This window comes from Bolinopsis microptera, chromosome 6 (genome assembly GCF_026151205.1).
Source record: "Bolinopsis microptera isolate Bmic1 chromosome 6, MBARI_Bmic_1.0, whole genome shotgun sequence".
Classification (NCBI taxonomy): Eukaryota; Metazoa; Ctenophora; class Tentaculata; order Lobata; family Bolinopsidae; genus Bolinopsis; species Bolinopsis microptera.
In genome coordinates, this window is record NC_087077.1 from 18858049 (window position 1) to 18859191 (window position 1143).

Genomic DNA, 1143 nt, shown 5'->3' on the forward strand with positions numbered 1-1143 from the left:
GGTCATTTAATTTTAATTCGTTCGGGCACATTTTGGCCATTTTATCTTATGCGGATTGATAATTGTTTCAATATGAACCAATATAATATTGATAAAATGTTGACAATGTTTTAAAGTGTGTTCTGTATGTGATAATAGCTATTTTACTTGCTGATGATTATTGATTATCTTGAGTTTATCATCATGTCACGGGTTTCATGATTTGTAGTACCATATTGTGAAGTTGTTTAATTGTTATCTTGTTACAGTATCTTGATAGATTTTAGGCCCTAAAACAAGAAATTTGAATAATTATGTATTATATTCACATGATAATCACAGCAGCGCTCTCTTAACTAATCTTGAAATGAAATAATGTAACTTAGGATCTGCAGCACGTAGACGTTGGTAATGGTGGGAAGAATGATATCCATATTCTTTAAAAACTGCATTAATAATAAAATAAATCCGAAAATTATTATTGTAAATCATATGAACGTTGTTTGAAAATACCCATTTAGATACATACATTGCATAGATTAAACAATCAATTATTTCTCTCCAGTCTAGTTTTAATTTTAGAGCAAAAAGGTGGATCGTCCCTAACTATTACCCACGCCTATCGTGCATATTATAAATTTAAGCTTTTAAGACTTTTAGAGTGATTTAGCGGTGGACTGGTCTGTAGTTGACTGAGCTGTATTGAAGGTGTTTTAAGAGCACTATCAGCAGTTCCCAGTATTCAATGATGGACCTTTTCTTATATAATAATAAGTTTTCTTTATCAAATCATCATATTAATTGCTATTTTCGCAAGCGAACCATACGACCATTTATTTGACTAGCATATTTTAAATCATTTTTTACAAGTATGAGGCAAATTCTTGTTTTGAATGATTATTAGTTTTTCATTTAAGAGCATTGAATGTTGTGATTGATTGACCTAATATTATCTATTTTTGTGAGTTTATGATTAACCGCAAGTTCTTTCTCTAGAGCTTAATGACGGCTTTTATCACTGCTTCTAATAGATAAATCTCACAAATCGTCTCAAAAACAAAGTTATTTCTTAATAAGCCTGCTTATAAAGTATCGTATAACCCAAATTTAACTGCTTATATAATTATATATCCGGATGTTGTATAAAGTATATTCACCCCAAAT

At 29.7% G+C, this 1143-nt stretch overlaps 1 protein-coding gene across 1 annotated transcript in view; it reads left to right on the forward strand.

Annotated features, from left to right (window-relative positions):
* LOC134817190 (uncharacterized) overlaps nt 1-1143 on the forward strand; it is a 43390-nt gene that overhangs the window by 4369 nt on the left and 37878 nt on the right. The window lies entirely within an intron of this gene.